At 38.5% G+C, this 16,686-nt stretch overlaps 1 pseudogene; it reads right to left on the bottom strand.

The window, feature by feature from the left end:
- Nucleotides 1-5,320: 5,320 nt before the first annotated feature.
- On the bottom strand, nucleotides 5,321-5,369 carry LOC112135318 (U7 small nuclear RNA; annotated as a pseudogene).
- Nucleotides 5,370-16,686: the final 11,317 nt, after the last annotated feature.

The raw sequence follows: 16,686 nt of genomic DNA, 5'->3' as shown, positions 1-16,686 counted from the left end.
TCGAACCAATGGCAAAGAAGTTAAAAGCTTTGAAAAAAAATTAGATGAATGGATAACTAGAATAACCAATGCAGAGAAGTCCTTAAAGGACCTGATGGAGCTGAAAACCAAGGCACAAAAGCTACATGATGAATGCAGAAGCCTCAGTAGCTGATGCGATCAACTGGAAGAAAGGGTATCAGTGATGGAAGATGAAATGAATGAAATGAAGCGAGAAAAGAAGTCTAGAGAAAAAAGAATAAAAAGAAACGAACAAAGCCTCCAAGAAATATGGGACTATGTGAAAAGACCAAATCTACATATGATTGGTGTACCTGAAAGTGACGGGGAGAATGGAACCAAGTTGGAAAACACTCTGCAGTATATTATCCAGGAGAACTTCCTCAATCTAGCAAGGCAGGCCAACATTCAGATTCAGGAAATACAGAGAACACCACAAAGATACTCCTTGAGAAGAGCAACTCCAAGACACATAATTGTCAGATTCACCAAAGTAGAAATGAAGGAAAAAATGTTAAGGGCAGCCAGAGAGAAAGGTCGGGTTACCCACAAAGGGAAGCCCATCAGACTAACAGCGGATCTCTCGGCAGAAACACTACAAGCCAGAAGAGAGTGGGGACCAATATTGAACATTCTTAAAGCAAAGAATTTTCAACCCAGAATTTCATATCCAGCCAAACTAAGCTTCATAAGTGAAGGAGTTATAACAAACTGTCTCTCAGACCACAGTGCAATCAAACTAGAACTCAGGATTAAGAAACTCACTCAAAACCGCTCAACTACGTGGAAACTGAACAACCTGCTCCTGAATGACTACTGGGTAAATAATGAAATGAAGGCAGAAATAAAGATGTTCTTTGAAACCAACAAGAACAAAGACACAACATACCAGAATCTCTGGGACACATTCAAAGCAGTATGTAGAGGGAAATTTATAGCACTAAATGCCCACAAGAGAAAGCAGGAAAGATCTAAAATTGACACCCTAACATCACAATTAAAAGAACTAGAAAAGCAAGAACAAACACATTCAGAAGCTAGCAGAAGGCAAGAAATAACTAAGATCAGAGCAGAACTGAAGGAAATAGAGACACAAAAAACCATTCAAAAAAATTAATGAATCCAGGAGCTGGTTTTTTGAAAAGATCAACAAAATTGATAGACCGCTAGCAAGACTAATAAAGAAGAAAAGAGAGAAGAATTAAATAGATGCAATAAAAAATGATAAAGGGGATATCACCACTGATCCCACAGAAATACAAACTACCATCAGAGAATACTATAAACACCTCTATGCAAAAAAACTAGAAAATCTAGAAGAAATGGACAAATTCCTCGACACATACATCCTCCCAAGACTAAACCAGGAAGAAGTTGAATCTCTGAATAGACCAATAACAGCCTCTGAAACTGAGGAATAATCAATAGCTTACCAACCAAAAAAAGTCCAGGACCAGATGGGTTCACAGCCGAATTCTACCAGAGGTACAAAGAGGAGCTGGTACCATTCCTTCTGAAACTATTCCAATCAATACAAAAAGAGGGAATCCTCCTTAACTCATTTTATGAGGCCAGCATCATCCTGATACCAAAGCCTGGCAGAGACACAACCAAAAAAGAGAATTTTAGACCAATATTCTTGATGAACATCGATGCAAAAATCTTCAGTAAAATACTGGCAAACCGAATCCAGCAGCACATCAAAAAGCTTATCCACCATGATCAAGTGGGCTTCATCCCTGGGATGCAAGCCTGGTTCAACATATGCAAATCAATAAATGTACTCCAACATACAAACAGAACCAAAGACAAAAACCACATGATTATCTCAATAGATGCAGAAAAGGCCTTTGACAAAATTCAACAATGCTTCATGCTAAAAACTCTCAATAAATTAGGTATTGATGGGATGTATCTCAAAATAATAACAGCTATCTATGACAAACCCACAGCCAATATCATACCGAATGGGCAAAAACTGGAAGCATTCCCTTTGAAAACGGGCACAAGACAGGGATGCCCTCTCTCACCACTCCTATTCAACATAGTGTTGTAAGTTCTGGCCAGGGCAATTAGGCAGGAGAAGGAAATAAAGAGTATTCAATTAGGAAAAGAGGAAGTCAAATTGTCCCTGTTTGCAGATGACATGATTGTATATCTAGAAAACCCCATCATCTCAGCCCAAAATCTCCTCAAGCTGATAAGCAACTTCAGCAAAGTCTCAGGATACAAAATCAATGTGCAAAAATCACAAGCATTCTTACACACCAATAACAGACAAACAGAGAGCCAAATCATGAGTGAACTCCCATTCACAATTGCTTCAAAGAGAATAAAATACCTAGGAATCCAACTTACAAGGGATGTGAAGGACCTCTTCAAGGAGAACTACAAACCACTGCTCAATGAAATAAAAGAGGATACAAACAAATGGAAGAACATTCCATGCTCATGGGTAGGAAGAATCAATATTGTGAAAATGGCCATACTGCCCAAGGTAATTTATAGATTCAATACCATCCCCATCAAGCTACCAATGACTTTCTTCACAGAATTGGAAAAAACTACTTTAAAGTTCATATGGAACCAAAAAAGAGCCTGCATTGCCAAGTCAATCCTAAGCCAAAAGAACAAAGCTGGAGACATCACGCTACCTGACTTCAAACTATACTACAAGGCTACAGTAACCAAAACAGCATGGTACTGGTACCAAAACAGAGATATAGACCAATGGAACAGAACAGAGCCCTCAGAAATAATGCCTTTTATCTACAACTATCTGATCTTTGACAAACCTGACAAAAACAAGCAAGGGGGAAAGGATTCCCTATTTAATAAATGGTGCTGGGAAAACTGGCTAGCCATATGTAGAAAGCTGAAACTGGATCCCTTCCTTACACCTTATACAAAAATTAATTCAAGACGGATTAAAGACTTACATGTTAGACCTAAAACCATAAAAACCCTAGAAGAAAACCTAGGCAATACCATTCAGGACATCGGCATGGGCAAGGACTTCATGTCTAAAACACCAAAAGCAATGGCAACAAAAGCCAAAATTAACAAATGGGATGTAATTAAACTAAAGAGCTTCTGCTCAGCAAAAGAAACTACCATCAGAGTGAACAGGTAACCTACAGAATGGGAGAAAAGTTTTGCAACCTACTCATCTGACAAAGGGCTAATATCCAGAATCTACAATGAACTCCAACAAATTTACAAGAAAAAAACAAACAACCCCATCAAAAAGTGGGTGAAGGATATGAACAGACACTTCTCAAGACATTTATACAGCCAAAAAACACATGAAAAAATGCTCATCATCACTGGCCATCGGAGAAATGCAAATCAAAACCACAATGAGATACCATCTCACACCAGTTAGAATGGCGATTATTAAAAAGTCAGGAAACAACTGGAGAGGATGTGGAGAAATAGGAACACTTTTACACGGTTGGTGGGACTGTAAACTAGTTCAACCATTGTGGAAGTCAGTGTGGCAATTCCTCAGGGATCTAGAACTAGAAATACCATTTGACGCAGCCATCCCATTACTGGGTATATACCCAAAGGATTATAAATCATGCTGCTATAAAGACACATGCACACGTATGTTTATAGCGGCACTATTCACAATAGCAAAGACTTGGAACCAACCTAAATGTCCAACAACGATAGACTGGATTAAGAAAATGTGGCACATATACATCATGGAATACTATGCAGCCATAAAAAATGATGAGTTCATGTCCTTTGTAGGGACATGGATGAAACTGGAAACCATCATTCTCAGCAAACTATCGCAAGGACAAAAAACCAAACACCCCATGTTCTCGCTCATAGGTGGGAATTGAACAATGAGAACACATGGACACAGGAAGGGGAACATCACACACTGGGGACTGTTGTGGGGTGGGGGAGGGGGAGGGATAGCATTAGGAGATATACCTAATGCTAAATGATGAGTTAATGGGTGCAGCACACCAACATGGCACATGTATACATATGTAACAAACCTGCATGTTGTGCACATGTACCCTAAAACTTAAAGTATAATAATAATAAAATTTTTTTAAAAAGATATAAAAAAAAAAATCAGGATGACAGAGTGCCTGTGCGTGTGCCTGTGCCTGTGACAAGATTAAATAATCAGAACCACAGAGTACCTGTGCCTGTGCCTGTGACAAGGTTAAATAATCAGGACCACAGAGTGCCTGTTCCTGTGACAAGGTTAAATAATCAGGATGACAGAGTGCGTATGCGTGTGCCTGTGACAAGGTTAAATAATCAGGATGGCAGAGTGCCTGTGCCTGTGGCAGGGTGTTCTTCAGGTTTCTGTCACGTCTGCTGTTGGCTGGGTGTGGCAAAGAGGTGACAGTATTGGGACAATTTTCTTCTTTCTCTAGATAACTAACAGTGTTTATCAGGGATGAGAGTTGGGTTAATGAAATCTCTTTTTGATTGAGACAATCCTGTGATTTTTCTCCGTAGACCTGCTAGTATGATGCTAGATGAAAACACTGTCTCACAGTGTACCATATAATTACCATAAATTTTTATATTGTATCATAAAAGTACCTCATAATTCCACATCACAACCAACTCGTTCATGGAGTGATACTCTTTTAACATTCTAAGGATTCAACTTGTTAATAGTATTTTTAGTAATTTTGCATCTATACCCGCAAATAAAATCAGGCTATAGTTTTTGTGTTATATTAGGTTCTTGCATAAAAATTGCACTATTCTAGAAATCACTGCAAAACCCCTGTCTTCTCTGTGCCTGGGGATACTTTATACTGTAGGGGAATTGTCTGTGCTTCAAAATTTTAATAGAACTCACTAGTAAAGCAATATAGAGAAGATTTACTGGAATTAAATAATTGTTTATAAAGATTAGAAAGATAATTTTAATTGGGGAAATAAAATATCTCCTTTTAACAAATGCAAACAACACGAAAGTGGGTGAAGTGGAAACTGCAAGTCCCAAATTCACCCTACAAAGGCAGCTTCCATATTTTAAACCCCATTGAGAAGGAAAAATTCTGCTAATTATCTTTTTATTATTTGCAGTTTTAATTTTGTACCTACTAAAATACTTTTTGGCACTTACTTTAATTCTGTGTATAATGTGCATTTGAGTTACTAGTGTTCTTTGACTTTGACCCAAGAGACTTCCTTTAGTATTTCTTATGACAGGCTTATGAATTCTCTCGGTGTTGTTTATCCAAGAATGTCTTAATTTCTCTTTCTTTTTGACATTTGATCTTAGCCAAAAGGCTAAGACATATTTTAAATTTTAATTAATAAATTAATGGGAGAGGGTACCAGAAAACCTGCTAGACAAATTCTAAAGAGCTGTAATACTTCTCTCTTTTTGGAAGCATGTTTTCTGGATACAGAATTTTTGGTTAGCAGTGTTTTCCTTCAGTGCCCTGACTGTGTCATCTCACTGCCTGCTGATCCCATGGCTTCTGGTCAACAAGTGCTGTTATTTTATCAAGGGCTGATTTACCTGATGACTCATTCGGTTTCAGGTGAACAGGTTCCTGCTATTTTATCAAGGGCTGATTTACCTGACGACTCATTTTGGTTTCAGGTGAACAGGTTCTTGCTATTTTATCGAGGGCTGATTTGCCTGATGACTCATTTCGGTTTCGGGTGAACAGGTCCCTGCTATTTTGTCGAGGGCTGATTTGCCTGACGACTCATTTCGGTTTCAGGTGAACAGGTTCCTGATGTTTTATCGAGGGCTGATTTACCTGATGACTCATTTTGGTTTCGGGTGAAGAGGCGCTGCTATTTTATCAAGGGCTGATTTACCTGACGACTCATTTTGGTTTCGGGTGAAGAGGCGGTGCTATTTTATTGAGGGCTGATTTACCTGGCAACTCATCTCGCTCTTGCTGCTTCCAGGACTCCCAGTTTCCCTTTGATTGTTTGACTACAGTGTGTGCAGGTACGGCTCTCCGTTCATTTATTCTATTTTGAGAATAAATGAATAAATGACAACAAATGAATATTCATTTATTAAGCTTTTGGATATGTAGATGGATCTTTTTCATCAAATTTGGGGAATTTACACCCATTATTTCTTCAAATAGTATTTTTGTCCCCTTATTTTCTCTCTTTCTGTGATTCCCATTGTACCTGTTAGATACCCTTGATGATGCCCCAAAGGTCTCTGAGGCTCCATTCATTTTTCAACACTTTTGCTGGTGGTCACATTGCCGTTCTGGAGGAACAGATTTTCAGAGCTTCTTATCCTGCCATTCTGGAAGTGCTTCTCTTGTCTATCTTATTTATCAGGAAAATGAGAGCTTTCCAAGAAACTTCCAGAAAATCTGAGATTTTTTAAATTATTGGTTAGAATGTCACCACTCCTCTATGCAAGAGCGGCTGGAAAGTGGAAAGACGTTTTAAGTGAATGTGTCAAAATCTTAAGGGAATTAGGAATGGGATTGATTACTAATCAATAGTGTGTACCATGCTATGGTTAAAAGTATTCTGTGTATTCTTCCAAACTTTAAAAACAATTTATATAAACATACACACACATACTACATTTTGTATTTCACAATTTGTCTATTTCGAGTTGATGAACAATTCAAATGGTTTCCCCAACTATTTATGTTACAAAAGGTGCCACAATGGTGCCCTGTAGATGTATCTTTGTTCAGACATGCACCTATCTCTGTAAGTCAGTTTCGTGGGAGTGGGACGGTTAGGTCACTGGATATGTGGACTTACAATGTTAATAGGTATATAAAACTGCTTCCTCAAAAGGTTGGAACACTTAAAACCCCCCACAGTAGGATGGGAGTGCCAATTTCTACACATCTTCTCCAACACTAAATACTGTCAGTCACCGATAACTGAAAATTCATATGTCATTACTTTAATTTGCATTTCTCTGGTCAATAAAGAAGTGGAGCATCTTTTCATCTACTGATTATTTATTTGAATTTCTTTTTTAATGAAACAATTCCTTCCCTTTTCGTATTGGGATTTTACATATTTCTTCTCAGACTTTAAGGACTCTTTGTCTATCAAATAAATATTAGTTGTTTTTATGTTTGATGGTTTGGAAGTTCCTCCCAGTCTTTTGTTTGATTTCCCATGTAGAAAATTAGATTTTTATACAGTTAAAATTTTCAGACTTTTCCTTTATGGCCTTTGGAATTTAGACAATGTTTTCTAAAAGACCTTCCCCATCAATTATTTTTAATTTAGAAGTCGCCTTTATGGCCAGGCACGGTGGCTCACGCCTGTAACCCCAGCACTTTGGGATGCCAAGGTGGGCGGATCATGAGGTCAGGAGATTGAGACTATCCTGGCTAACACGGTGAAACCCTGTCTCTACTAAAAGTACAAAAAATTAGCCGGGCGTGGTGGCGGGCACCTGTAGTCCCAGCTACTCGGGAGGCTGAGGCAGGAGAATGGCGTGAACCCGGGAGGCGGAGCTTGTAGTGAGCCGAGATGGCGCCACTGCACTCTGGCCTGGGCGACAAAGCAAGACTCCGTCTCAAAAAAAAAAAGTCGCCTTTAGAAAAGATCTATGTGATCTTGTCATTTCTAGGTAAGGTGCCTTGATTTCTCTGACTAGAATCATGTTTTATTACATTATCTTTTATTTTAAAAATCTACTCAGATATGTTAATATGTATTAAAAATTGGCAATTTATCTTCTAATTGTACCTTTTACTGTTATATAAACATCTTTTTGTCCCCCCGATAACTGTTGCTACATGTGTTTGCTTTTCATAGTATTTCCCTGGTCTATCTTTGCTCATCATAATATTTAAAGTATCTTTATGTTATTTTTGTTCTTGATAGGTGTCCTCTAAACATTCTATAGCTTTGACATAAACGGAAAGTTTTTCCTTTTTATAGGAGAATTAAACAGCCATATTTATCATGATCACTAAATTTGGCTGTTATGATGTGAATGTATGTGTGTGTGTACGCGTATGTATGTGTGTGCATGTGTGTGTGCATGTGTGTATGTATGTATGTATATGTATGTGTGTATGTGTGTTTCCTTTCCCTATGTTTGGATTGATCATTTTTTGTTTGTTCTTCTTTTTGCTTGATGATTTGGAATCCTGTTGTTATTCTACCAGTGGTTACCCTTGAATCTGAAAACACATATAGACCTATAGTTTTTTTATTCACTTGAATAATTTGTCAATATCTTCTGATCTGAACAAGAAGGGACCTTAGCATACTGTTCTTCTCTACATCTCTTGCAATATACACTTTCCCCAAATCTCAGAAATTTTAGTTTTAGAATATTAGTTTTAAATCTGTTCAAATATTCTTTCTTCTGTTTTATAAATTAATTTTTATCGAAGGCATTCACATTTTCAGCCACCTATCGAGTTCGAGTGATTATTTGCCCTCAAATATATGCTGTACCAGTCCCTTTGCCTGTTTGTTCTATATCATATCTTGTCTTCCGTGGATTCCTGCTCCTAGACACACAACATCTTCCACATAAAATCAGGACCCAATTTTATGGGGAGAGGGTGGGCTGCACGAGGAGGTACACTTGGAATGCCCACCTCCCTGGGCTACTTGACCTCCCTCCATAGCCAAGTTCTCTTCAGTGGCAGATCACTTCAGTGGCAGATCACGTGGCAAAAACATGTTGTCAGACTGACAGCGAACTTGCCTCCCCTCCCTTCACACTGACAAGTAGGAAGCATAACACATCTCAGAAACGCTCTAGGAGGACAATCAGTAGCCATAAACCCTTGGACCACAGAGCTACGAGGCAGAAGAATATTACTCTTCTGGGCACCCAAAAGGCTCTGGATAAGAAGGGAGGAGAGTACGGATGGGGCTGAAAACAGGCTCAGAATGGCTGATTTGAGGGTTTTCCCCTGGAAACTTCCTCTTGTTTTGTATTGTCAAAAGGGTTGAGAACCTTAAAACAGACATTTGTGTGGGCAAGTATCAGATGTTCGATGCCATATTTCACTGGAAAAAACGACCTTGACAAAAGCCAAACATCTGTTCCAAGTAAAACAAAAGCAGAGAACACACAACCTCGCCGCGTCCAAAGGGCAAGCCACGCTGGTGCAGGAACGACCCGCCTCAGAGGGCGCGGGGCTCTGTGCTGTGTCCTGTCTCCTGTCAGCCGGCTCTGCCCGCACGCTGAGCTGCGGTTAGGGTTCCGGGAGCAAACAACCCGGAAGTGGCAGCGCGGCTGGGCGGAGGAGGGCGCCCTCCGGGTTCCACGGGGGCTGCAGCTCCCAGAGGCCCCGAGGGGACCCCGCTCGCCCGGGCCCCGCCCACCAGAGGGCGCCAGAGAGAAGCCACCGGGGAGGCGCCTCCGCTGTTTCCCTGAGGCTCCCGGTACCCCGTTTGAGACACAGGAAAAAACATGTGAAAGGCTTCTGTAAATTATCAAGTGTGGTGACGTATGAACACCAGGCAGCCCACTCCCAACCCCAAACGACATCTCATTCAAGCTGCATCTACCAGAAGCTCTCACATCCAACTGCCTCCCTCCAGAGGTAGCCGCCGTCCCGAATTTTGCTTTGAATGTTCCCTGTGATTTTCTTTTTTATACTGGATTTTTAAAGGGATTTCATAACATTTATATTCCTTGAGGCTTGAATTCTTTTTGCTCATCGTTTTTCGTTACCAAGTCGTGAGGTGTTGCTGCAGTTCCTCGACTTCGTGACTCCACAGATATGAATATGTGGCACTTTGTTTAACCACTGTCCTGTCAGATTATTCCCAAGGTTTTGCTACTGCAGACTAGGAACATTTTTGCACATGATTCCTGGAGCACTGTGTAAGAATATCTCTAGGCCAAGTGTATACCTGGGCAACCTAATATACATGGAACCAGATTGTTTTCCAAGTATTTGAACCATTTACCTGCTTCCAGTGGTGTCTAAGTGTTCCTGTTATTCCCAACAGTATGTATTAATAAATTTCTTAATATTTTCCCATTTAGTCAATATAAAATGATATTTAACTGTGGTCCCATTTTGCATTTCCCTGATTATAAAGTAGAGAAACTTTCTCTCCCTCTCTATCTCTCTCTCATCACAATTATACATACTCTTCTCTGAAATGCCTACTCATGTATTTTATGTATTTTGCTCTCCTCTTCCCTTGGGGTTTTGGTCTCTCATTGTTTGCAGGAATGCTTTATTCTGATCCGTCCTCAGTTCTATGTGTTGCAATAATTTTTTCCATTCTTTAGGTTACTTTCCTACACTATTTATGGCATTCATTTTATCAACAGATGTTCTCAAGTTATCAGTCTTGCATTTTTGGATTAGCACTTTTTGGGCTTAAAAAAATCCCTTCTTCCAGACTGGGTGTTGGAGTGAGACCATGTCTCAAAAAGAAAAATCCTTTCCTAGCCAGAAAGATGATAAAGATAACTGCTTATTTATAAGGTTTTACTGTTCCCATTTATGCCCTAAATCTATGTAGAATTTATTTTTGTACACAGTAAGGACTCAGGAAGTTTGTTTTCCCATATAGATATGAATTGTCCCAGGATCCTGTCTCTGATCCCCAAATCTTCTTCCAGAACAAGACAAAGTTCTTACACAGGGGATGCATCAGAGGCCTGTCTCTCCCTGGTCCAATGCCATAGCATTTTAATTATTATAGCTTTATAGTAGTGTTGATATCAAATAGTGCAAGTCCTGTTGGGATTCACTCAGGATGGTGGCAGAAATATTAAAGGGAAACATTAGGGAAAGTTATAGGGAATAGTCACAAACCTTTTCGGAAGGCTGAAAGGTTACATAGCTTGTAATAATTGAACAGGCTGAAGGCAGCCGGTACTTACCTTAGAGCATTAGGTCATAGGGTAAATACTAGGGACAATAGAGGCTTCCCCAGTTAAGTCTGTTTACCCTACCTCCATTAACTAACCTTTGAGCCAGATGGCCCTCTCGGTGCAGGGGGAGGTTGACCAGGGAAATTGCCCCCTAATGGTATTTAAACCGTGGTACCTGAGCTTTAATCATTCGTAGAACTACTGTCTTAACCATGTTAATTATCCACAAGTGTGTTGACTCAGAGCTTCTGTTGTTAAGCGTATACTAAATAAATGCCTGAAGTGCAAGCTGCTCAGAGCCAGCCACAGTGACAAACCTCTCTTGGTGTGTAGGCTGTCGGACACTCAGCTGGACTGGCAAAGCAGAATATCTGTGTGTCAGTGTACGTTTTATTCATCCGTCGTTTGGGTCAGGGTCTGCGGGCAGACCCCTGCAGCTAATGCCCTCTTGTGAGGAGCAATATCTCGAATCCCACCACCATTTTTTATTTCAAGAGTGCCTTGGGTCTTTGTTCTTCCATACAAATTTTAAGACTCAGTTAGTTAAATTTCCTCAAAAAGTCTTTTGGGATTTTGATCGGAATCATGTAAACTCTGTGAATTAAATATCTTTAAAATACTGATTTTTTTCCTATCCATGATGTGGAATCTGTTTCCATTTATTTAGGCCATTTTAAAATGTTTTCAATAAATTTTATAATTTTCCGCATGTAAATTGTACACATTTTTGTTAAACTTACTCTTAGATAATGTTGAGTTTTTTAAGCAGAGTTCTTGATAAATTATGTTTTCCAACTATTTATTGCTAGTGTATAGCAATACAAATGGTTTTTGCTTATTGATCCTAGAGGCAGCCCCCTTCCTAAACTCTCTTATTTCCAATAATTTCTGTGCAGATTCTTTTGTGGTTTCTCAGTAGACCATCCTGTCATCTGTGACCAGTGAGAGTTTTGCTTTATATCTTTCAATCCTTATACCTGTAACTTCTTTTTCTTGTCTTATTGCACACACAGATCCTCAGTACACTGTTGCCTTGATTTTTATTTTAATGGGAAACATCTCGGAAGTTCTCTAAGAGGACACTCGTAGCCATTGCCCCTTTATGAATGATGTTTATTGTGAGGTTTTGATAGGTATCCTTTTTAAGTTTAAGGAAATTCCCTTTTATTTCTAGTCTACTAAGAATTTTTAAGTTAATAATAGATGTTGAATTGTACTAAATGCTTCTTTTGAAATGTTCAGATGATTTTCCCCTTTAATTTGTGAAAGTGGTGAATAAATTTATATATTCTCCACTGTTGAACCACTGTTAGGACCCTGGAATAAACACAATTTGGTCCTGACACTTTGTCTTTTTAATGTATTGACGGATTTGCACCCAGAGGAAGGGCTGGCTGGCAGCTGCATTTGGTTTACTCACAGGTTGTTTTGGATTTTTGCATCTATGTTCAGTATGAGGCTGGCCCATAGTTTTGTCTTCTGTCTTTCTCTGCTTTGAGTATCAAAATTATCCAGGCTCCAAAGAATGATTTGATGACCATTCATTCACATTTGATCCTTTCGAAGAGTTTATGTAAGATTGAAATGATCTAACAGGTTTAGAAGAACTCACTTTTGAAACCATATGGTATTTTTATTTGTGAAAACATTTAGAATTAATAATTCAATGTATTTAAGAGTAGCATAACTGGTCAGGCTTTACACTTCTTGAATTGATTGTGAAAACTACATTTTTTCTAGGAATTTGTGATTTCTTGTAAGCTGTCAAATTTACTCACATAAATTTGTTTTAGTATTGTCTTATGTTTACAATCATGGTTGTATTTATCATTATGTTCCTTTTACATCCCAAACATTGTTTATTTGTGCCTTTTTGTGCTTAAGTAGTCTCAGAAGCAGTTTATCTACTTTATTAATCTTTTTCAAAGAGCAAGCCTTGGTTATGTTCCTCTCTATTTCCTCATTATTTTGTATTTCATGATTTCTGCCTTTGTTATCTTGCCCCTTGCCCTTCTTTGGGTCCAGTATGCTGCTTAGTTTCAGTTGGACATTTGGCTTATTAATTTTCAGTCCATCTTTCTTAGCATAAGGACTTATGATTATATATTTACCTGTAAGATCTTCTGTTACTGCTTCCCCAAGTGCTGATATTTAACAGTTCCATTATTCACTGAGCTCTGTGTGCTTTGTTAATCTCCATCCCTTGATTCATGATCCATGTGCAAATGGGGTATTTTTCAAAATATATAGAAATTATTTTTTAATTAGAGAAAATTTCAAATGTGAAAAAACAGTGAGAGAAATATAAAGCACCCCCACATAGCTAACACTCAAATTCAACAATGGTCAAAATGCAGTTAATTTTGTTGCATCTTTAGAGTTAAGACCTTACTCTCTCTAATCTCTCTCAAACTACTTACAATGCCAATATCACATCTAAAAATAAAATAATTTTATGAAGATTGTCAGTTTATACTTTTACTGATGTCTAATTTAATTCCATTGTCAGAGAATGTGGTGTGTATATGAATTTTATACAGTTTACTGAACTTACTGTATGGCCTAGCACAGTGCTCCCTAGAGTGTGGTATGCAGACCATCGGTGACGAGGCCGTACAGAAATTGAGAGCAGGCAACTGTTCAAACTGTGTTCAAATATGGCACAGAGCTGTAAACAATCCAGCTGTTTCTAGACCTCATTTTCATTTTCTCTACATTTCTTTTCTGTTCATAAATCTTCCACCACGTGGCTCCACTGCCATCTCTCTGAGGCTATTCTGGCCTAATTAAACTCTGTTAAATTTAATTTGTCTAATAAAGTTTTTCCTTTAAATATAGGATTGGAAGAAATAGTGGCCTCAAAGGAAAATGCACATTGGCAGAAGTCATAATGAGTTAAAAATAATGGATATGAACCCCCCCCCACAAAAAAACTAAGGAACCAAATCTTCATTGGCTAATTTAAATGGAGAAACTAATCTAGATTAAAACCATTAATGTAAAATTAAAGTGCAAAAAAGTCAGACAGTTCAACTGCTCTGTGTAAAACGTGATAAGATATTAAACGGCTTAAGAGAATTTAAAGAAAAGTCATGAATGTTGGCATGATTCAGTGTTAAAGTTGCATATGTATGTCCAAATATCACCTGAATTAAAACATCCTTACAATCAAAGTTCAGGATAGAAACTCTCGGGCTCAAAGGTCTCCTGCCTTCCCTACTTTTATCTTGTTAATTTTTTTTTTTAAAAAAGAAAAACCAGCTGGGGTGTGTGTGTGTGTGTGTGTGTGTGTGTGTGTGTGTTTGAGACACAGTCTCACTCTATTGCCCAGGCTGGAGTGGAGAAGTAAGATCTTGGCTCACTGCAGCCTCAATCTCCTAGGCTCAAGCAATCCTCCCACCTCAGCCTCCCAAGTAGCTGGGACTACAGGTGCGTGCCACCAAGCCTGGTTAATTTTATTTATTTATTTATTTTTGAGACATGGTCTTACTATGCAGCCCAGGCTGGTCTTGAACTCCTGGCCTCAAGCGATATTCCCACCTTGGTCTCCCAAAGCACTGGGAAAGTTTAATTTTTAATGAAGTATGACGTATATGTCAAGGTTTATTTGTTTTGCATGTGGACACTCGATTGTCCCAGCACTGTTTGTTGAAAAGACTACCCTTTGTCCATCAAGTTGCTACTGCACCTATGTAAAAACTCAGGTATATTTGTCTGGGTCTATTTCTGGGCTGTCTATCCTGGTCTTTGTCTTTCACCAAAATCACACTCTTTTTTACTGTACCTTAAGCTGGAGGACTCTTGCTACCCAGTTTACATCTTTAAATTGGGCAGCGGGAATAAATTAGGTAAGGGAGGTCCTACAACTTTGTTCTTTTTCATAATTATTTTGACCGTTCTAGTTCCTTTGCCTTTCCGCATAAATTTTAGAATTATTTGATCAATATCTGATTGCTAAGATATTGATTAGAATAGCATTGAATTTATAGATAAAACTGGGGACAATTGATACACTAACAAGAATCTTTTCCAACCCATGAACATGACATATCCTGCATATATTTTATTAAATTAATATCTAAGTACTTCATATGTTGATGTTATTGTAAATGTTTTTTAAACATATAATTTTATTTAAAAATTTTAGTTTCCTATCTAGTTACTCATTGCTGGTACATAGGAATACAATTGCCTTTTGTACCTTGACTTTATATTCTAGCCTTGCTAAACACATTTATTAGTTCCAGTAGCTTTTGGGGGGTAAATATGTAGGGATTTCTGTATAGATAATTATATAATCTACGAATGAAAACAGATTTATTTCTTCTTCTCCAATCTGCCTGCCTTTTATTTCTTTTTCTTGACTTACTGCACAGTATTGAATAGGAGTGGTGATATGGTTTGGTTGTGTCCCCACCCAAATCTCTCCTTGAATTGTAATAATCCCCACGTGTCAAGGGCAGGGCCAGGTGGCGATCACTGAATCATGGGGCAGTTTCCCCCAGACTGTTCTCATGGTGGTGAATAAATCTCACGAGATCTGATGGTTTTATAGATGGGAGTTCCCCTGCACAAGCTCTCTTACCTACCGCCATGTGAGATGTGACTTTGCTCCTCCATCGCCTTCCACCATGAGGCTTCCGCAGCCACGTGAAACTGTGAGTCCATCAAACCTCTTTCCTTTATAAATTAGCCAGTGTTAGGTATGTCTTTATTAGCAGCGTGAGAGCACACTAATACAAGTGGTGAGAGAGGAAACTGTTGACATTTTTTTCAGTCTTGGGGGAAAGCATTTACCCACTTATCTTCAAGTATGATGTTAGCCATAAGTTTTTGTAGTTGCCCTTTGTTAAGGTAGGGACATTCTTTTCTATTCCTAGAGTGCTGTGAATTTTTATTGGCAATGGAGGATGAATTTTATTGTTTTTACAGTATTTTTTGAAAAGAATATAATTTTTCTTATTCAGTCTGTTAATACAGAAAATTACATTAATTTTCCCATTTATTATTTTTTAAAATGTACTGAGGTGAAATTCATTTAACATAGAATGGATCATTTTAAAGTGAACAACTCAGTGGCATTTAGTACATACACAATATTGTGCAACCACCACCTCTACTTCCAAAACATTCTCGTCATTCCAAAATAAAATCTCATACCCATTAAGCAGCTTCTCTCCATTTCTCCCTGATCCTAGTCCCTGGCAATCACCAATCTGTGTTCTGTCTTTAGGAATTGACCTATTCTGGCTATTTCATGTAAATGGAGTCATACAGTTTCTATTGCTCTATCTTCAAGTTAATTTAGTCTTTCCTGAGCTGTGCAAGTTCACTGGTGAGCCTTTTGAAGGCATTTTTCTTCTCTAGTGCTGTGGTTTAAAATTTCTATTGTTCCCATTAGGTTCATGTTTATAGTTTTCCAGCTCTCTGCTAAAATGACCTACCTGATCTTGCATACGGTCTGTCTTTTTCATTAGGACCATTAGCATATTACTGAGTTGTTTTAAATTCCCTTTCTGATAGTTCCGCCGCCTGTGTCACATCCGAGTCTAGTTCTAATGATTATTTTATGTCTTCTGTTTTTCCTTGCTTTTTTGCATACTGGACATGTTGTGGAAGACAGTAGATACTAAGGTCAAAAGTGTTTTATGCTTTGAGAAGAGCACACATTTTATTTTGCTAGTTCTTTATGCGTGGGGGCTTGTGCTCATCTTAATGGGGATTAGGCTGAGTTTCAAGTTTGTTGTTTCTGTGTGAATATGTGCCAGCAGCTCCTGATTCCCCTAGACATACTTCGTGTTTGTCTGCATGCATCGCTTTCGCTCTCTCTTTGCTCCTGGGAGAGAGGCTCTCTCTTGTAGGTCCACCAGCTC

Source organism: Pongo abelii, chromosome 8 (genome assembly GCF_028885655.2).
Source record: "Pongo abelii isolate AG06213 chromosome 8, NHGRI_mPonAbe1-v2.0_pri, whole genome shotgun sequence".
Taxonomy (NCBI): Eukaryota; Metazoa; Chordata; class Mammalia; order Primates; family Hominidae; genus Pongo; species Pongo abelii.
This window is presented reverse-complemented; position numbering and strand designations above follow the sequence as displayed.